The sequence below is a fragment of the Ranitomeya variabilis genome, chromosome 3 (assembly GCF_051348905.1).
Source record: "Ranitomeya variabilis isolate aRanVar5 chromosome 3, aRanVar5.hap1, whole genome shotgun sequence".
Lineage (NCBI taxonomy): Eukaryota > Metazoa > Chordata > Amphibia > Anura > Dendrobatidae > Ranitomeya > Ranitomeya variabilis.
Genome location: NC_135234.1, coordinates 326,139,731 through 326,162,223, shown reverse-complemented (window position 1 = coordinate 326,162,223; position 22,493 = coordinate 326,139,731).

The following is a 22,493-nucleotide window of genomic DNA, read 5'->3' as shown; positions in this document are numbered from 1 at the left end:
TCTGGAGACCTCTATGGTTACTGATCGCCGGTAGCTGTGAGCGCCCCCCTGTGGTCGGCGCTCACAGCACACCTGCATTTCTGCTGCATAGCAGCGATCTGATGATCGCTGTTATGTAGCAGAGCCGATCGGGCTATGCCTGCTTCTAGCCTCCCTTGGAGGCTATTGAAGCATGGCAAAAGTGAAAAAAAAAAGTTTTTAAAAATGTGAAAAAAATATTGAAAATATAAAAGTTTAAATCACCCCCCTTTCGCCCCATCCTAAATAAAACAATTAAAAAAAAAACAAACCTACACATATTTGGTATCGCCGCGTTCAGAATCGCCCGATCTATCAATTAAAAAAAAGCATTAACCTGGTCGCTAAACAGCGTAGCGAGAAAAAAATCCGAAACGCCAGAATTACGTTTTTTTGGTCGCCGTGACATTGCGTTAAAATGCAATAACGGGCGATCAAAAGAACGCATCTGCGCTGAAATGGTATAATTAAAAACATCAGCTTGGCACGCAAAAAAATAAGCCCTCACCCGACCCCAGATCACGAAAATTGGAGACGCTACGGGTATCGGAAAATGGCACTTTTTTTTTTTTTTTTTAAAGCAAAGTTTGGAATTTTTTTTCACCACTTGGATAAAAAATAACCTAGACATCTTAGGTGTCTATGAACTCGTAATGACCTAGAGAATCATAATGGCAGGTTAGTTTTAGCATTTAGTCAACGTAGCAAAAAAGCCAAACAAAAAACAAGTGTGGGATTGCACTTTTTTTGCAATTTCACCGCACTTGGAATTTTTTTCCCATTTTCTAGTACAAGACATGGTAAAACCAATGATGTCGTTCAAAAGTACAACTCGTCCCGCAAAAAATAAGCCTTCACATGGCCATATTGACGGAAAAATAAAAAAGTTATGGCTCTGGGAAGGAGGGGAGCGAAAAACGAAAACACAAAAACGAAAAAGGGCCGCGGCATGAAGGGGTTAAATACAGGACAATATTTTACACGTTCACTACAAATGGCAGAATTTTCAATGCACTCACATGTGATCCGTGTGACGGCCAAACCCCTGTTTCAAATAACTGGCCTGTAGGTAACTTTTTTTTTTCTGCAAACTAGTGTGTTATCTAAGAAAATACAACAAAATTTAACAGTAGGCCACAAATGGCAGAGTTTTCAATGCACTGACATGTGATCCGTGTGATGGCCAAACCCCTGTTTCAAACAGCTGGCCTGTAGGTAACTATTTTTTTGTCAGCAAACAGGTGTCTTATCTAAGACACTACAACAAAATTTAACAGCAGGTCCCAAATGGCAGAAATTTCAACCCACTGACATTTGATCCGTGTGACGGCCAAACCCCTGTTTAAAATAGTAGGCCTGTAGGTAACTATTTTTTTTTTTAGCAAAATGGAGTCTTATCTAAGACACTACAACAAAATTTAACAGCAGACCACAAATGGCAGAATTTTTAGTGCACTGACAAGTGATCCGTGTGATGGCCAAACCCGTTTCAAATATCTGGTCTGTAGGTAACTATTTTTTTTTAGCAAAATGGTGTCTTATCTAAGACACGACAGCAAAATTTAACAGTTGGCTACAAATGGCAGAATTTTCAACGCACTGACATGTGATCCGTGTGACGGCCAAAGCCGTTTCAAATAACTTGCCTATATGTAACTATTTGCTTTTTTCCAGCAAACTGGTGTAAATAATTTGTATGAGACACGCCAACAAAATTTTACAGTAGTCCAGAAATGACAGAATGCGCACTCAAATGTAATCTGTGTGACGTCCAAACCCCTGTTTAAAAAAATCTGGATTTTTACGCTGTAATATAAAAAGGATCTGGCTGTATTCTGCAGTGCCAAAAAGCAAATGGAGCAGAAAAATGGTGTGCTCTGGATTACGTTTAAAGAAAATAATCAGGATTAAGATCCAAAACAAATTATTCCTGGCCCTGATACCTGGGACTATGTATATAAATATCTGTAATAGGCAGCAGCAGCAGACAGTACTGGAATGGACCCTCTTGCTGCATGCAATGAAGTCTGCCACATACACTGCCTGCCTGCCTAGCACTGATATTTATATAACCACATAAACTGCCTGGCTGCCTAGCACTGATATCTATATACACCTTGATTAGTCCTCAGAAACTCTGTTGGTTGAGATGGATTTGTGTATATAGCTGGTATGCCCACACTAACTAATAAAATTGAAAATCTCTCCCTATCTCAGCAGCATCTCTCCCTACATTGCCCGAGTCCGGACTGTGACAAGCAGGGCAGCGTCCAGTCTAATATAGACCTGATGACGCTGTGCCAGCCAATCACTGTAATGCGGCAACATGGCTGCGGCATTACAATGTGTTTCAGACAATCCCTGTTCTAAAGAGCGCCAAACATGCAGGGTGGGGACCCGAGCTCCCTGGCGAGCACTGAGTAGTGGCGAGTATGCACGCTTATCACTGCTCCTAATCCCAAATTTGCCATTCTCCATGTCATGATCTTGTGCCTATGGTTGCTCTAAGGTTTGTGCATCACTAAACAGCATGCCCCTCTTGTAGCATGCAGGTTTAAAGGCTACAATCAAGAAATTATGTTGTAAAGAGCTCCTCGGAGTGTCCTAGTGTGCGATCACTAGTGTTTTAGGACTCAGCATGGTGGGAGGAAGGAGGATCAGGGTGAGGATTAAGTGATCCAGACTTTAGGCTGGTGAGCCTGGACTGTATGGAAGTCTGGGTGGCGTTGCCAAATCTGCTGGAAGCATCATCTGCTTTCCAACCGACCACCTGTCGCAATGCTCCAGCTTCCTGCAAAGTGGGACAGGAACCTATGTGTTGTGGATGTTTGTGTGTCTTCTGCTCAAGCAACAAGTGTAGTGCACCTGCCCCATGTCCTCGGCATCTGTGTGCACCATAATCAGCACTTCCACTTTCCCATCCATTTATGCTCGCCTTGCACATTTTGATCTCTTAAAACCAAGTTTATTTTTAATAAAGGAAAAAAAATGGTCACCTGCAGAAGTCAAAGCGTTTTTTGGGAGTTTACACCGTGATGTAGCAGAAAGAATGCAGAAGTATATGGATGACAATCAAATTCAATACAGAAAAATGTTTAAGTGCTTTTTTTTTCAGTTTTAAAGATCACAGAAATGTTCACAGACCGTGTAACACTATATGGCTGAGAAATGGAAGCCTACAAAATTTTTAAAAGCTTTTTCTCAGTTTCAGAGATCACAGAAATGTAGTCCACACTACTGAATAGTGCATAGCTGAGAAATATAGACCAGTAAAGCGTTTCAATGTTTTTTGTGCGTGTGATATAACACTAAAATGACCTCAAAGCACGTAATACTTGATGGATCCAAATATATTCAATTTTTAGAGCACCCACAAAAAATTCCAGCTATATATTTGCCAATGGACTGCACAGGGCCTGTCTACAGACTGGATTCTGTTACTCTTCCTGCTTCTGTGACTCTCTCTCCCTTCCTAGGCTAAATGCAGATTGTATGTGATACAAAACGATTAGCTCATAGAAGGGCTGTTAGTATGATGGCTCAACTTCAGCACTAGTATCAACACTACAGGCCTCCAATTCATTATACTGTACACAGAGGCCTAGACAAGCACTCTGTCCCTCCAATATGAAGTGTCACAGAGCTGTGCAATGGCGTCAGTGTGCCGAGCCAGGCGGCGCCTGTCCTTTTACTATCCTGATGATTTCAGTCGGCCAGCCAAACACAGTAATGCCACAACCAACAAGGCTACGGCATTAGAGTGACTCACAGGCAATCCCTACATGCTTACTGTCTGCGTAACAGGTGCCAAAGATGCAGGGATTAGACTTTGAACTCGAGCACATCCTAGCACCTTGATACTCGAGTGATAACCGAGTATCTCCAAGCACATTCGCTCATCCCTAATGATTATATTTGAATAAATGTTGATTGTTTTTGTTCAAGAATAAATGTTGATTGTTTTTGTTCAAGAATAAATGTTGATTGTTGTTCATGGAGAAAAAAAATAAGACGTCCCCTGAAAATAAGCCCTAACCCATTTTTAGAAGCAAAAAATAATAGAAGACCCGGTCATATTTTTTGGAGCTACACGGTACATACTGTCTGTGGTACTGTTAGCATAAATCATCTGTCAGGTTTCTTATATAAACAAAAAAATACTAGCAGGCTATGCTATTGAGATGAGTATTTTTAGGTTTAAAAGCCTATCTTCATTTGCTAAACAAAGTCTCCCGTAAGCATCTGTATAGCAAACGAGTTTTTTGTTCCTATACACTTCAGGAATATGGCATTACTAGTAAAATCAAACTCCTGCAGATCTTGGCACATCTAAGACTTGACCACAAGGAGAATGCACAGCCATACCGAGCCCAATATGCGGTCTACGCCTAGGAGAATTAATGAACTTAATATTATGTCAGAGATCTCTCCTCCTGGGCATAGAAATGACTTTTGTTCTTCTAATATTTTGTGTGACCTGGCCTTACTTGCTTTATTTATAACTATTGTGTTCTTGGCTATTTCAGCAGTTACATCTCCATCAGGCAAACAGTGGGAGTCAAACACAGAACAGCTATGTATAATGTGGCCTGAGAATAGTACTCTTCAAGTTCATTATGTGTAATGATAGATTGTCAAAACAGGAGACTTGCCCTACAGACTGTTATTTCCTCCTGGCTTGATATCGGCTCAGTGTAAATTTATGTTATGATCCTCCTAGGCTTCAGTCTCTCGGCCAGTGCTCCGACTTATTTATACATGAATCATACAACTTGTTCTTTATATTGGTCTTTGTCTCAGTCTCAGTCATGGAGGTAATAAAATAAAGATTTGTACAGTGATATCAATGATCCACCAAAGCAGACAAGTTTCATGTTATTGGAAGTATATGTCAAAAAAATATATCCAAAGACAGACTAGTCAAAGCAAAATTGTCCATTTACATTAAAATGTATGTCTGCAATTCCCAGTGATTAGGGCTGTTATGAGAGCAGAGGAGTAGCTAAGGGGTGTACATGTACAGTAATAGTCCCTCTCAGGGTTTGGTGGCTCAAAGGCCCCTCTGCCGTGCCAGTTTTATAAATGCTACAGATTTTACCCAATGTTTCAAGTTCCACATTTGTGTCAAAGAAGCATATGTAACACAGTAAGTACATTAAAAATTACATGTTTAGTCAATCAGTTTATCTATTCTTCATAGCAGCTTAGTTACTTTAGGTAAAGTATTACGGTAACTGTATCTCAGATGCTTCTAATCCAGATGAACCCACTAGAATGGTATGTACACACAGCGTTAGGCTGATTCCACCTGGCAACTTGCCGCAAAATTTTAAGTGTCCGAAACGCCTTGTAAAGATCTGTACTCACTCTGCTGCGGTTGAGGTAGGCACAGGAAACGGTATTGCTGAAATGCCCAAGCAAGTTTATTAAAGCTGCATAAAATGCTCTGGATAAAACACAAACGAGCAGCCTTTTCCAGCACAAAGTGAAAAACAATCAGGAAACAAATAGTCCATATAATAAGATGCAAGGAGAGGGAGAGGTACGAAGGAGCTTACCACACTGAGATTGTGTACCTGGAAATTTGGCCCTGAGTTCCTCCTTAGGGTGCTGTTTCCACTGGTGATTACAGACAGCGTCGGACTGGAGCACCTTGGGCCCACCAGAGAAAATCATTCTTGGGGCCCACTATGTAGCTACATAGAAATAGATACAAGACTACCGATTGTGCGGTAAAGAGCACTAATATCAGGGTATAATATAAGGTAGTTCACGTCTTAATTATGTAGCAAGGGTTGGGGTAGCCCCCTCACAGAATATAATGTAGCCCCCTCATAACATATAATAAAGTCCCCTCTCATAGAATATAATGCAGCACCACACAAAATATAATGCAACCCCCTCAGGTATAACGCAGTCCCCAACATAGAATATAATGTATCACCTTCATAGGGTATAATGCAGCCCCCCTCATATAGTATAATGCAGCCCACCACAGAATATAATGTAGTCCCCTGAGAGAATGCAGCCCCACCACAGAATATAATGCAGCCCCCCATAGAGTATACTGTAGCCCCAGCATATAGTATGATGTAGCCCCCACAATATAATGTAGTCCCCTGAGAGAATAATGCAGCCCAACCACAGAATATAATGCAGCCCCCCCATAGAGTATACTGTAACCCCTTATATAGTATGATGTAGCCCCCCATAATATAATGTAGTACCCTGATAATGAGAATAATGCAGTCCCCCCACAGAATATAATGTAGCCCCCTCATAAAAAATAATGCAGCCCCTCTCCACCCCATCATTGTCCTCATCACCACCTCCACCATTGCCTTCTCCCCCTCCACCCCTATCATTCTCTCCCACCACATCCATCACTGCCCATTCCACCACCTGCATCATTGCCTGCTCCCCACCATCATTTTCCATTTCAGCACCTCCTTCATCACCTCCATCATTGCCTCCCCCCACCACCACCATTGCCCATTTCATCACCTCCATCATTGCCTCCCACCACCACCATTGCCCATCACCTCCATCATTGCCTCCCCACCACCATCATTGCCCATCACCTCCATCACTGCCTATCACCTCCATTGCCTATCACCTCCATCATTGCCCATCACCTCCATCATTGCCTTCTCCCCCTCCATCCCTATCATTCTCCCCCACCTGCATCATTGCCTCCTCCCCACCATCATTGTCCATTTCAGCACCTCCTTCATCACTTCCATCATCACCTCCATCATTGTCTTCCCCCACCACCATCATTGCCCATTTCACCACCTCCATCATTGCCTCCCACCACCACCATTGCCCATCACCTCCATCATTATCCCCCCACCACCTCCATCATTGCCTCCCGACCAGCATTGCCTATCACCTCCATCATTGCCCATCACCTCCATTGCCTATCACATCCATCATTTCCCATAACCTCCATCATTGTCTCCCACCACCACCATCATTGCCCATCACCTCCATCATTGTCTCCCCCACCACCATAATTGCCCATCACCTCCATCATTGTCTCCGCCCACCAATATCATTGTCCTTCACCACCACACACCTCACCGCAGCAGCAGCTCATCACACACACACAGGCACACACACACTCTCTCACACACACACAGGCACACACACAGGCACAGGCACTCACACAGGCACACACACAGGCACACACACGCAGGCAGGCACACAGCACAGCTCACCACAGCAGCAGCTCATCACACACACACACGCACACACACACAGCATCGCATGACTCTCTCACACACACGCAGGCAGCCACACAGCACAGCTCACTTCCCTGCAGCAGCAGCTCATCCCAGCAGCCTCTTCCTCGCTGGAAGCTTTCTGACTGAGACAGTGCGCTGGATGATGATGTCATCCAGCTGGGCTGTCTCAAACAGGAAGCAGGACTTTTGGAAGTGAGCTGCTCTGTGTGAGTCTGTGTGCCTGCATGTGTGTGTGTATATGTGCGGTGCTTTGTGTGGTTCGGTGGTGGGGCTTTACATGCGGGCAGTGTTAGCTGCAGCCTGCAGTTGACACTGCCAACTATTAAAGAGAAATGGTATTCACACCTCTCCACACACATAGGGGTGTGGGGAAGCATGAATATTCATTTTGCTTTAGCAGTGGGGACAAGATCCTGTCTCCAGCTGCTGCTGCTGGTTCTCTGGTGGGTCAGTCCGAGCCTGATTACAGGAAGGTAGATGAAAAAATGGGGAAAGATTCTGGCACAGCCATCCAGGGATAAAATGGATTATTTACGCAAATGTAGTTAAAACATTAAAAGGTGAGGCCTCGTACCTGAGTGTTTCAGGTGTATACACACCCTTAGTCATTGGCTAACTGAGGCATATGGGCAACAATCCAACATATACTATATATAGATTAGTGATATCATCATCACCAGGGGTGGATTAAGGGTAGCCAGGGCCCCAGGCTGTTCAGACACTGTGGCCCCCCCCCCCCCGGTCATGTGACGGGGTCATGTGATACCTGAACCAGATTATTCCAGAAAAATGGCCGGGCCCTACTCTACTGTAACCTATTAAATATTTGTTAAAATATCCAATACAATTTAGATATATTTGGATTTATTTTTCAATTTTTAAAATGCCCAATATCACATACAAGAAACAAATACCACCGCACCATGACCAGACCACAAATTACAACCACAGTGATCGAATAATATCACATACAAGGAACAAATACCACCGCACCATGTCAAGACCACATATTACCACCACTTGGTGACCAAATAGGACATACAAGGGACAAATACCGCAACACCATTTCCAGACCACATATTACCACCACATAGTGACTGAATACTACAATACTGAGTGATCAGTAATAAAAAAAACAACACAATATTATCACCATAAGTGCCAGTATTCACAGGAGATCTGTACTTAGTATGCAGTGTCTGTGAAGAGGTAATACAGAGATCACTGGTGGTATTATACACAGGAGCTCTGAATATAATGTATAGGTAATACAGTGATCACTGGTGACATTGTACACAGGACCTCTGTATATAGTGTACAGTGTATAGTGTCAGTGTATAGGTAACACTGACTCACCAGTGACGTCTCTAGGTGAAGTCCTTCATCTTTCATCCAGCACAGACCGCCATCATTTCTTCCAGCCAGGACTCGTTTCTGCAGGAAATAACACAGTTTTCTCAAGCTCCGCTTGTAGAACACATTACTTAATTTTTCCCAACTTCTACATTACACCACATGAAGAAAAAAAGGCGACATAGTGTCACTCTGCACAGTAACAGGACCTCCCCCCCATTTAAAACAGTATACTCAAAAAATAAAATAAATACATCACTGCAGTAATAATATCCCTTAATTAGCCACTATGTCCAGCATTGCCCCCAGACAGTGTTGTTCAACAATCTGCCCCAGTATGTCCAGCATATTGCCCCAGAGTGTCCAGCATTGCCCCCAGTGTGTCCAGCAATGTGTCCCAGTGTGTCCAGCATATTACCCCCAGTGTGTCCAGCAATCTGCAACAGTGTCTCCAGCATTGCCCCAGTGTCTCCAGCATTGCCCCAGTGTGTCCAGCAATCATCTGCCCCAGTGTGTCCTCCAGCATTGCACCCAGTGTGTCCAGCAATCTACCCCAGTGTCTCCAGCATTGCCCCAGTGTCTCCAGCATTGCCCCAGTATGTCCAGCAATCTGCCCCAGTATGTCCAGCAATCTGCCCCAGTATGTCCAGCAATCTGACCCAGTGTCTCCAGCATTGCCCCCAGTGTCCAGCAATCTGCCCCAGTGTCTCCAGCATTGCCCCAGTGTCTCCAGCAATCATCTGCCCCAGTGTGTCCTCCAGCATTGCCCCCAGTGTGTCCAGCATTGCCCCCAGTGTCTCCAGCAATCATCTGCCCCAGTGTGTCCTCCAGCATTGCCCCCAGTGTGTCCATCAATCTGCCCCAGTGTCTCCAGCATTGCCCCAGTGTCTCCAGCATTGCCCCAGTGTGTCCAGCAATCATCTGCCCCAGTGTGTCCTCCAGCATTGCACCCAGTGTGTCCAGCAATCTACCCCAGTGTCTCCAGCATTGCCCCAGTGTCTCCAGCATTGCCCCAGTATGTCCAGCAATCTGCCCCAGTGTCTCCAGCATTGCCCCCAGTGTCCAGCAATCTGCCCCAGTGTCTCCAGCATTGCCCCAGTGTCTCCAGCAATCATCTGCCCCAGTGTGTCCTCCAGCATTGCCCCCAGTGTGGTCCAGCATTGCCCCCAGTGTCTCCAGCAATCATCTGCCCCAGTGTGTCCTCCAGCATTGCCCCCAGTGTGTCCAGCAATCTGCCCCAGTGTCTCCAGCATTGCCCCCAGTGTCTCCAGCATTGCCCCAGTGTCTCCAGCAATCATCTGCCCCAGTGTGTCCTCCAGCATTGCCCCCAGTGTGTCCAGCAATCTGCCCCAGTGTCTCCAGCATTGCACCAGTGTCTCCAGCATTGCCCCCAGTGTCCAGCAATCTGCCCCAGTGTCACCAGCAATCATCTGCCCCAGTGTGTCCTCCAGCATTGCCCCAGTGTCTCCATCATTGCCCCCACTGTCTCCAGCATTGCCCCCAGTGTCTCCAGCATTGCCCCCAGTGTCTCCAGCATTGCCCCAGTGTCTCCAGCATTGCCCCAGTGTGTCCAGCAATCATCTGCCCCAGTGTGTCCAGCAATCATCTGCCCCAGTGTGTCCAGCAATCATCTGCCCCAGTGTCTCCAGTATTGCCCCCAGTGTCTCCAGCATATTGCCCCGGGCCCCCCGGATTGCCGCTCACAAAAAAAACAATAAAAACGAGTTCTCCTCACCTGTCCATGCTCCAGCGGCGAGCTCCCTCCAGCAGCGTGGACTCGCTGGCGGCTGACAATGACGTCAGATGCCAGCAATGTGTGCGCTGCGCCTGCGGCCGACTTCAGCTGCCAGCCTCCAATTGGCTGGCTGCTGTTGTTAACTATTGACGTGCGGGCGTGCGCCCGCACGTCAATAGGAAACCGCCGCAGCGCCGGTAGGGGCCCGGTGAGCAGATGAGATGGGGCCTGATGCGGGCCCCCTCTCTCCGCCCACCGGGTCCGGGCCCATAAATGACACATACGCCAGTCAGTCAGGGGGGCACGTGCAGTATATGCCCTGATGGCGGCGGCCAGCGAGCAATCTGTGCAGTAGCCCAGGGCCCCCCCACACCACTGGGCCCTGGGCTACCGCCCAGATTGACCCTCTTATAATCCGCCCCTGATCATCACCTCTCCACCAACTCACATTGATCACATTTGTTTATGTAAGTTTATTTATTTACATGTTATATCCTTCCATCATTGCAGTTACTAACTGAATCTAAACACTTTTGCTTTTTCTGCATATCCTACATTTTTGGGCTTTACAGTTTGTACGGTTTTAAAAGTCTTAAAGCATCGTACCTCACTATCATGGACCTAAGTAGGGGATACTGGCAGATACCCCTGACCAGAGAAGCTCAGGAGAGGTCTGCTTTTATAACGCCATTCGGGCTGTTTGAGATTCTGGTGATGCCATTTGGTATGAAGAATGCCCCTACCACCTTCCAGAAGTTGGTTAATCACTTAATGGAAGGATGTGATGGTTTTGCCGTTGCTTATTTTGATGACATAGCCATTTTTAGTAATTCTTGGGAGGAACACCTCGTACATCTTTCTCAGGTGTTGCAAAGGCTTAAAACTGCAGGTCTTACTGTTAAGCCAGTGAAGTGTCAAGAAGCCATGCGGTAAGTACAATACCTAGGACACCGGGTGGGGGAAGGACTGTTAAAACCTGAGCCAGGGAAGGTAGAAGCCATTACAGCCTGGTCCACCCCACGAACCAAGAAGCAGGTACTGTCCTTCCTGGGTACGGCTGGCTACTATAGGAAGTTTGTAGCAAACCACAGTGCTCTGGCCAAACCGTTTACTGATCTGACCAGGAAGAAACTTCCCCAAATTGTCTCCTGGAGTCCTCAGTGTGAGGAATAATTTTCTGCCCTAAAGTCAGCATTGGTTAGTTCACCCGTCCTTCAGGCTCCAGATTTCACTCGCCGGTTTGTCCAAACTTTTGGTCTGTACTGTATACATTGTCTAAACAATTGGACACTTACAATAGGTATGATCAAAGTCAACGCCCATAAGTTAGAAACTGTGGCTGGAGAGGAGAGAGGAACACACATGATGTTAATAGAATAAATGCAATGCACGCAATGAAGTGCACATATGATCCAAATTCTAATGGCCAGAAGTCAAAAGACAAAAAAAAAGACAAGAAAACAAAAAATTTTTTAGCAAAAGCAATGGCGTAAAACACATGAAAAGGCACAAAAAAGTTTCTACCATATATCAAGGCAATTATTATTAACCAAAGAAACATATAATAACAGAAGTGTAAAAAAAAAACAAAAAACCTGCAGACTTGGATGAAAAAAATGGAGGCTACACTATGACAAAACCTGGCACCGGAAAACATTAGGTGGAAGCTGGAACATGAAATACACTCACCGGCCACTTTATTAGGTACACCTGTCCAACTTCTTGTTAACACTTAATTTCTAATCAGCCAATCACATGGCGGCAACTCAGTGCATTTAGGCATGTAGACATGGTCAAGACAATCTCCTGCAGTTCAAACCGAGCATCAGTATGGGGAAGAAAGGTGATTTGAGTGCCTTTGAAAGTGGCATGGTTGTTGGTGCCAGAAGGGCTGGTCTGAGTATTTCAGAAACTGCTGATCTACTGGGATTTTCACGCACAACCATCTCTAGGGTTTACAGAGAATGGTCCGAAAAAGAAAAAAAATTCAGTGAGCGGCAGTTCTGTGGGCGGAAATGCCTTGTTGATGCCAGAGGTCAGAGGAGAATGGGCAGACTGGTTCGAGCTGATAGAAAGGCAACAGTGACTCAAATCGCCACCCGTTACAACCAAGGTAGGCCTAAGAGCATCTCTGAACGCACAGTGCGTCAAACTTTGAGGCAGATGGGCTACAGCAGCAGAAGACCACACCGGGTACCACTCCTTTCAGCTAAGAACAGGAAACTGAGGCTACAATTTGTACAAGCTCATCGAAATTGGACAGTAGAAGATTGGAAAAACGTTGCTTGGTCTGATGAGTCTCGATTTCTGCTGCGACATTCGGATGGTAGGGTCAGAATTTGGCGTAAACAACATGAAAGCATGGATCCATCCTGCCTTGTATGGAGCATCTTTGGGATGTGCAGCCGACAAATCTGCGGCAACTGTGTGATGCCATCATGTCAATATGGACCAAAATCTCTGAGGAATGCTTCCAGCACCTTGTTGAATCTATGCCACGAAGAATTGAGGCAGTTCTGAAGGCAAAAGGGGGTCCAACCCGTTACTAGCATGGTGTACCTAATAAAGTGGCCGGTGAGTGTATACTATATATAGGTGAGATGACATACAGGTATATACTATATACAGGAGGAGATTACATACAGGTATATACTATATATAGGAGGAGATGACATACAGATATATACGATATACAGGGGAGATGACACACAGCAGGTATATACTATATACAGGGGAGATGACATACAGGTATATACTATATACAGGAGATGACATACAGGTGTATACTATATATAAGGGAGATGACAAACATGTATATACTGAGGTGAAAATGAGAGGTGTGAGGTGAAAATGAAAAGGTGTGAGTGCAAAATGAGAGGAGTGAGGGAAAATAGTGGAGTGATCGGAAAATGACAGATGTGAGGTCGAAATGACAAGTGTTAGGGGGGAATGAGAGGAGTGAGGGGGAAAATAAGAGGAGTGAGGGGGAAAATGAGAGGTGTGAGGGAGAAAATGAGAGATGTGAGGGGGAAAATGAAAGATGTGATGGGGAAAATGAGAGGCGTGATGGGAAAATAAGAGAAGTGAGGTGCTATAACTAACCACAGATATTTACTATGCCCAGGCAACGCCAGGCTCTTCAGCTAGCTTAGATTTACAATCTCCATGCTTTTCTCATGGTCAACTTTATGTGGCCTGTTCAAGAGTTGGAACAGCCAAAAATCTGTTTGTCTTTGCACCTGAAGGAAAAACTAAGAATGTCGTTTATCAAAAGGCTCTCGAATAAGTAGTAGAAGATTACTTCACATTACTTGGCCAATTTAGTTAAATCTGTGTGGAATATCTCTGGTGTTGAAATATATGTTGTAAAATGCTTCTATTAGCTTAGTTTTTGCCTTTTAATAATTACATTTCTATCTATTTGTTTTGTGTTTTTTTTGTACAGAATAAATTTTTGATAACACATTCTATTTTGCTAACAGCAGTTATTACCCCGGGCGAAGCCGGGTAGTACAGCTAGTAGCAAATAAGAGAGGAATTATTACAGAACAGAATATATTTGAATTAGCCCTAAAAAAAGTTTAATTTACGTTTAACATAGCAGCATCAAGAAATGTTATTTCATCAACCCTGCTGTGGAATATAGTGGAGTGTTTTGCATCTACTCAGCCTGACATGGAGGAGACCAGGATCTTCTGTGCTTACTGTACAAAGTCTCCTGCCCTGGCTGTGAAATCCTGTATGCAGTATGAGAACTCCTTATAACACCTGACAGCCCACAACAAAGCACTGGATCATTTATTACTAATAAAACCCACTGACTCTTTTGGTTTCCAAAAATATTCCCTCAACTAGAAGGTGAAGCCTCAGAAAAGCATTTTTTCCCATTACTAAGGAGTGAGTCTCCTAGACTGGTAAAGAGTATGCAATAAGTTCAAAGGACAACAAAAATTAGAAAGAGGCACTCCAATACCCCTTTGAAGAGATGTAGTGGAGGGCCTCATTAAACATTTTTCCCCATTATTAACCCCTTTACCCCCAAGGGTAGTTTGCACGTTAATGACCAGACCAATTTTTACAATTCTGACCACTGTCCCTTTAATCTGGAACGCTTCAACAGATCCTGGTGATTCTGACACTGTTTTCTTGTGACATATTTTACTTCATGATAGTGGTAAAATTTCTTTGATATTACCTGCGTTTATTTGTGAAAAAAATGGAAATTTGGCAAAAATTTAGAAAATTTTGCAATTTTCCAACTTTGAATTTTTATGCAATTAAATCACAGAGATAAGTCACAAAAAGTACTTAATAAGTAACATTTTCCACATGTCTACTTTACATCAGCATAACTTTGGAACCAACATTTTTTTTTGTTAGGGAGTTATAAGGGTTAAATTTGACCAGCAATTTCTCATTTTTACAACACCATTTTTTTTAGTGACCACATCTCATTTGAAGTCATTTTGAGGGGTCTATATGATAGAAAATACCCAAGTGTGACACTATTCTAAAAACTGCACCCCTCAAGGTGCTCAAAACCACATTCAAGAAGTTTATTAACCCTTCAGGTGTTTCACAGGAATTTTTGGAATGTTTAAATAAAAATGAACATTTACCTTTTTTCACAAAAAATTTACTTCAGCTCCAATTTGTTTTATTTTACCAAGGGTAACAGGAGAAAATGGACCCCAAAAGTTGTTGTACAATTTATCCTGAGTACTCTGATACCCCATATGTAGGGGTAAACCACTGTTTGGGCGCATGGCAGAGCTCGGAAACGAAGGAGCGCCATTTGACTTTTCGATGCAAAATTGACAGGAATTGAGATGGCACGCCATGTTGCGTTTGGAGAGCCACTGATGTGCCTAAACATTGAAACCCCCCACAAGTGACACCATTTTGGAAAGTACACCCCCTGAGGAACTTATCTAGATGTGTGGTGAGCACTTTGACATATTAAGTTATTCACAGAAGTTTATAATGCAGAGCCGTAAAAATAAAAAATCATATTTTTTCACAAAAATGATCTTTTTGCCCCCAATTTTTTATTTTCCCAAGGGTAAGAGAAGAAATTGGACCACAAACGTTGTTGTATGATTTTTCCTGAGTACGCTGATACCCTATATGTGGGGGTAAACCACTGTTTGGGCGCATGGGAGAGCTCGGAAGGGAAGGAGCGCCGTTTGACTTTTAAATGCAAAATTGACAGGAATTGAGATGGGACGCCATGTTGCGTTTGGAGAGCCCCTGATGTGCCTAAACATTGAAACCCCCCACAAGTGACACCATTTTGGAAAGTAGACCCCCTAAGGAACTCATCTAGATGTGTTGTGAGAGCTTTTAACCCCCAAGTGTTTCACTACAGTTTATAACGCAGAGCCGTGAAAATAAAAATTATTTTTTTTCAGAAAAATTATTTTTTAGCCCCCAGTTTTGTATTTTTCCAAGGTTAACTGTTGAAATTGGACCCCAAAAGTTGTTGTCCAATTTGTCCTGAGTACACTGATACCCCATATGTGGGGGGAAACCACCGTTTGGGCGCATGGCAGAGCTCGGAAGGGAATAAGCGTCATTTGGAATGCAGACTTAGATGGATTGGTCTGCAGGCGTCACATTGCATTTGCTGAGCCCCTAATGTACCTAAACAGTAGAAACCCCCCACAAGTGACCCCATGTTGGAAACTAGACCCCCAAGGAACTTATCTAGATGTGTTGTGAGAACTTTGAACCCCCAAGTGTCACCACAGTTTATAACGCAGAGCCGTGAAAATAAAAAATCCTTTTTTTTCCCCACAAAAATTATAGTTTAGCCCCCAGTTTTGTATTTTCCCAAGGGTAAAAGGAGAAATTTGACCCCAAAAGTTTTTGTCCAATATGTCCTGAGTACGCTGATACCCCATATGTTGGGGTAAAACCCTGTTTGGGCGCACGGGAGAGCTAGGAAGGGAAGGAGCACTGTTTTACTTTTTCAACGCAGAACTGGCTGGAATTGAGATCAGACGCCATGTCGCGTTTGGAGAGCCCCTGATGTGCCTAAACAGTGGAAATCCCCCAATTATAACAAACCCTAATCCAAACACATCCCTAACCCTAATCCCAATGGTAACCCTAACCACACCCCTAACCCTGACGCACCCCTAACCCCAACCCTATTCCCAACCGTAAATGTAATCCAAACCCTAATTCTAACTTTAGCCCCAACCCTAACCCTAACTTTAGCCCCAACCCTAACTGTAGCCTTAACCCTAGCCCCAACCCTAACCCTAGCCCTAACCCTAGCCCTAACCCTAGCCCTAACCCTTGCCCTAACACTAACCCTAGCCCTAACCCTTGCCCTAACCCTAGCCCTAATCCTAGCCCCAACCCTAGCCCCAACCCTAGCCCTAACCCTAGCCCTAGCCCTAACCCTAGTCCTAACCCTAATGGGAAAATGGAAATAAATACATTTTTTTAATTTTTTAATTTTTCGCTAACTAAGGGGATGATGAAGGGGGGGTTTGATTTACTTTTATAGCGGGTTTTTTAGTGGGCTTTTATGATTGACAGCTGTCACACACTGAAAGACGCTTTTTATTGCAAAAAATATTTTTTGCGTTACCACATTTTGAGAGCTATAATTTTTCCATATTTTGGTCCACAGAGTCAAGTGAGGTCTTGTTTTTTGCGGGACGAGTTGATGTTTTTATTGGTGTCATTTTCAGGCACGTGACATTTTTTGATCGCTTTTTATTCTGATTTTTGTGAGGCAGAATGACCAAAAACCAGCTATTCATGAATTTCTTTGGAACTATGGAACTCTCTGCCGTATGATGTTGTAATGAGTGATTCATTACTTAAATTTAAGAGGGGACTGGATACCTTTCTTGAATAGTATAATGTTACAGGGTATATACACTAGATTCCTTGATAGGGCATTGATCCAGGGAACTAGTCTGACTGCCGTATGTGGAGTCGGGAAGGAATTTTTTTCCCCAATGTGGAGCTTACTCTTTGCCACATGGGTTTTTTTTGCCTTCCTCTGGATCAACATGTTAGGGCATGTTAGGCTAGGCTATGGGTTGAACTAGATGGACTTAAAGTCTTCCTTCAACCTTAATAACTATGTAACTATGTAAATGACAATATAAGGCTTAGAACTTGTGCTAACCATAAAGTGCATAACTGGATGAATAGTATTGCTGAGTCAGATCACCCTATGGAACAATAGCAGATGCACAGCAAAAAATATTGCAAGGAAAATTGGGAAGCAATCAGAAGTCAAACCTGCTGATATCAAATTGAGAAGACTGCAGCGGAGGCCATGTAGACCAACTAGAGCTTATGGTGGAGCAGACCCCATGCTTATCACCACCGACATCTGTGACTTCTTCAGGGGAGTGAGACACTTGACCATGAAGAGCCATATACTACCCATTTACCAACAGTGACTAGTGGAGGATTATTATTGCCATATTGTGGGCATAACTTGTTATCTAACCCTGTTTTATATTTTAATTGTTTTAATTTTGTCTGTCTGTTTACATGTGCTGTTATTATTAATAAAATAAAGTTTTGCTTTATATTGGGTGATCCCTGTTTTTTCAGCATGCATTAGGAGTTCCCCTTCAATTTTGCCGGTGCCCTCCCTCTTCATTCTAACCCCCTGACTTGAGGAAATGGGCACACATGCAGAGTACTTTCACAAGTAGCTCAGGCAGATCTGGGTAGGTTTTGAAAAACCGCTGAACCACTAAGTTGAGCACATGGGCCAGACATGTTACATATGTGAGGTTGCCAAGCTTCAAAGATGACACCAGTTTACAGCCATTATCACACATGACCATGCCTGATTGTAGGTTAAGGGACGAGAGCCACAGATAAGTCTGGTCTGACAACTGTGTGGCGGTGTGCGGTTTGTCACCTAAGTAAATTAGCTTCAGCAGAGCCTGTTGCTGATTTGCCAACACGCTGTTGCAGTTCCTCCTGCTTGTGACTAATACTGACATTTCGGAGGGTGGAGAGCAGGAGGAGGAGGTTCAGAAACTGCTGTAGAAGGTGGGGGGGAAACCCTAATAGAACCAGGGCCCGCAATCCTCAGTGTCGGAAGCATGTGTTCCATCCCAGGGTCTGACTGGGTCCTAGCTCCCACAATGTTCACCCAGTGTGCTGTCAGGGGTCAGGGAAATGTAGGGTCCCTAGCCACAAGTACTTGTCCAGGTGTCCATGGTTAAGTGAACCTTGCCAGTAACAGCATTGGTCAGTGCACGGCTGATCTTATGGGACATGTGCTTGTGTAAGGTGGGGACACCTCACAGGGAGAAATACTGGCTGCTGGGGACCGAGAACCGAGGGATGTCCACTACCATAAGGTTGCAGAAAGCTTCCGTCTCCACAAGCCTAAACAGCAAAATTTCCAGGGCAAGAAGTCTGAAAATGTGGCCGTTTAGTATTGTGTCCTGTGGGTGGGGGGTGGCTGCGTATTTACGCTTGGCTCCAAGGACTAGGGTAGGGACAACTGAATCCTGCGCTGGAACAATGACATGGATTTGGTTGCTGACGGTGCTAGTAGAGCGCCCTCTAGGGCTGTGAGACACTCGGGCCGGGCCCGAGGGTTCTTCAGGGGGTGGTCACAGCAGCAGTGACCCGGTCTTTGGCCCTGGGCATCCAATAAAATTAATGAAATGGGAAAATGAAGGTGAAATAAAGTCTATAGGGGATTAGTTTGTGACGCCACCCATAGTGAACGGCAATAAGGAGCCGATGTTGCGGTTCAGGTCTGCTGGGGCAGTTGGTGATGCAGCAGAGATGTTACAGCTCTCCATGGGTTGACCTAGGTCCCAGAGCAGTTAAGGAATTATAGTCAATGAAGGTGAATGTTGTAGTGCAGGGCAGATGACGCAGTAATAATTCAGAGGACACAGCATGGTGCAGTTTACACACTTTACTCACAGTTCTTATATGCCAACCCCAGCCAGGTGCTGTGTCCTCAGGGTCTGTGGTCCAGTCAGCTCTCAGGAACACTTTTCCAGAACTCCCTTCTTATGTTCCTTCTCTGGCCGTCTCACTGCACTGGCTCCTGCCTCTTCTGCCCTACGCCTTCACACACAGTGTCCCAAATCAGCAGCATCAGGTCCTGTCAGGCGACATCCTCTTGGTCCCCTTGATCCTATACAGCTGCTTTTTCAGCGAATGTGTGTGGATGTGGATGTGGCATCTACAGTTACCACAGCCTCTGGCTTGCTAGCTGAGTCTTGTAGTTCCTCCACTAGTCTGGGGTACGGTTCCCCCACTGCGACCTGTGTTGTGAATTTGGATTCTGGGCTCCCCCGGTGGCTACTGGTGGAATTGAACTGGTGTCTTCATCTTCTCTGTTCACCTGTTCCCATCAAGATGTGGGAGTCGCTATATAACCTTGCTGCTCTGTTAGTTGCTTGCCGGTCAACAATGTTATCAGAAGCCTCTCTGTGCTTGTTCCTGCTCCTAGACAACTACTAGATAAGTTGGACTCTTGTCCATGTTTGTTTTTGCATTTTTGTTCCAGTTCACAGCTGTAGTTTCGTTACTGTGTCTGGAAAGCTCTTGTGAACAGGAATTGCCACTCTGGTGTTATGAGTTAATGCCAGAGTTTTAAAGTAATTTCTGGATGGTGTTTTGATAGGGTTTTCAGCTGACCATGAAAGTGTCCTTCCTGTCTTCTGCTATGCAGTAAGTGGACCTCAAATTTGCTAAACCTATTTTCATACTACGTTTGTTATTTCATCTTAATTCACCGCCAATACATGTGGGGGGCCTCTGTCTCCTTTCGGGGTATTTCTCTAGAGGTGAGCTAGGACTAATATTTTCCTCTGCTAGCATTATTTAGTCCTCCGGCTGGTGCTGGGCATCTAGAATCAACGTAGGCATGCTACCCGGCCACTGCTAGTTGTGCGTTAGGTTTAGTTCATGGTCAGCTCAGTTCCCATCTTCCAAGAGCTAGTTCCTTTATATGCTGATGCTATGATCTCTTGCCATTGAGATCATGACAGTTTGACCGGCCCACTAAAGGGTTAAAATCCTTGGCTGAGAAAGGAGAGAAATAAGTAGTCTGCTGAAATTTTTTTTTTTTTTTTTTCTCTCCTTCTAATCTTTGAATGGTTCTGTGTCCACCTGTTTGTAATGGATCTTCAGAGTGTAACTGCAGGTTTGAATAATCTCGCCACGAAGGTACAAAATTTGCAAGATTTTGTTTGTCATGCACCTGTATCTGAGCCGAGAATTCCTTTGCCGGAATTTTTCTCGGGGAATAGATCTGGGTTTCAGAATTTTCGAAATAATTGCAAATTATTTTTGTCCCTGAAATCTCGCTCTGCCGGAGACCCTGCACAGCAGGTCAGGATTGTGATTTCCTTGCTCCGGGGCGACCCTCAAGACTGGGCTTTTTCATTGACACCAGGGGATCCTGCGTTGCTCAATGTGGATGCGTTTTTTCTGGCCTTGGGGTTGCTTTATGACGAACCTCATTTGGAGCTTCAGGCAGAAAAAACTTTGATGTCCCTATCTCAGGGGCAAGATGAAGCGGAAATTTACTGCCAAAGATTCCGTAAATGGTCTGTGCTTACTCAGTGGAATGAGTGCGCCCTGGCGGCGACTTTCAGAGAGGGTCTCTCTGATGCCATTAAGGATGTTATGGTGGGGTTCCCTGTGCCTGCGGGTCTGAATGAGTCCATGACAATGGCTATTCAGATCGATAGGCGTTTGCGGGAGCGCAAACCAGTGCACCATCTGGCGGTGTCCACTGAGAAATCGCCAGAGAGTATGCAGTGTGATAGAATTCTGTCCCGAAGCGAGCGGCAGAATTTTAGACGGAAAAATGGGTTGTGTTTCTATTGTGGTGATTCTACTCATGTTATATCAGCATGCTCTAAGCGCACTAAAAAGCTTGGTAAATCTGTTTCCATTTGCACCTTACCGTCTAAGTTTATTCTATCTGTGACCCTGATTTGCTCTTTGTCATCTATTACCACGGACGCCTATGTCGACTCTGGCGCCGCGTTGAGTCTTATGGATTGGTCCTTTGCCAAACGCTGTGGGTATGATTTAGAGCCTTTGGAGACTCCTATTCCTCTGAAGGGGATTGACTCCACCCCATTGGCTAATAATAAACCACAATACTGGACACAAGTAACTATGCGTATTAATCCGGATCACCAGGAGATTATTCGCTTTCTGGTGCTGTGTAATCTACATGATGATTTGGTGCTAGGATTGCCTTGGCTGCAATCTCACAACCCAGTCCTCGACTGGAGAGCTATGTCTGTGTTGAGCTGGGGATGTAAGGGGGCTCATGGGGATGTACCTGTGGTTTCCATTTCATCATCTATTCCCTCTGAAATTCCTGAGTTCCTGTCTGACTATCGTGACGTCTTTGAAGAATCCAAGCTTGGTTCGTTACCTCCGCACCGAGAGTGCGATTGTGCCATAGAGTTAATCCCGGGTAGTAAATACCCAAAGGGTCGTTTATTTAATCTGTCTGTGCCTGAACATGCTGCTATGCGAGAATATATAAAGGAGTCCTTGGAAAAGGGACATATTCGTCCATCGTCATCTCCCTTAGGAGCCGGTTTTTTCTTTGTGTCAAAAAAAGACGGCTCTTTGAGACCATGTATTGATTATCGGCTTTTGAATAAAATCACTGTTAAATATCAATACCCATTGCCGTTGCTGACTGATTTGTTTGCTCGCATAAAGGGGGCCAAGTGGTTCTCTAAGATTGACCTTCGTGGGGCGTATAATTTGGTGCGAATCAGGCAGGGGGATGAGTGGAAAACCGCATTTAATACGCCCGAGGGCCATTTTGAGTATTTAGTGATGCCTTTTGGTCTTTCAAATGCTCCGTCAGTTTTCCAGTCCTTTATGCATGATATTTTTCGCGATTATTTGGATAAATTTATGATTGTGTATCTGGATGATATACTGATTTTTTCGGATGACTGGGACTCTCATGTCCAGCAAGTCAAGAGGGTTTTTCAGGTTTTGCGGTCTAATTCTTTGTGTGTGAAGGGTTCTAAGTGTGTTTTTGGGGTACAGAGGATTTCCTTTTTGGGATATATTTTTTCCCCCTCTTCCATTGAAATGGATCCTGTCAAGGTACAAGCTATTTGTGATTGGACGCAGCCCTC